The sequence below is a fragment of the Octopus bimaculoides genome, chromosome 17 (assembly GCF_001194135.2).
Source record: "Octopus bimaculoides isolate UCB-OBI-ISO-001 chromosome 17, ASM119413v2, whole genome shotgun sequence".
Lineage (NCBI taxonomy): Eukaryota > Metazoa > Mollusca > Cephalopoda > Octopoda > Octopodidae > Octopus > Octopus bimaculoides.
Window position 1 is genome coordinate 50,929,589 of NC_068997.1, and position 272 is coordinate 50,929,860.

Consider the following 272-nt stretch of genomic DNA (forward strand, 5'->3'; position numbering starts at 1 on the left):
TTTACACATATGCATATGCATGTATGCTTATATGTATGTTAAATTATAGCTGGATCTATCTATCTATCTATCTATCTATCTATCTATCTATCTATCTATCTATCTATTTATCTACCTACCTACCTACCTATCTATCTATCTATCTATCTATCTATCTATCTATTTCGGTCTCTGTCTGTCTCTCTCCCTCTCTCCCCTTCTATGTATGCCCGTATTCCACAACACAGGCCAAGAGAGAGAGAGAGAGAGAGAGAGAGAGAGAGAGAGAGAGA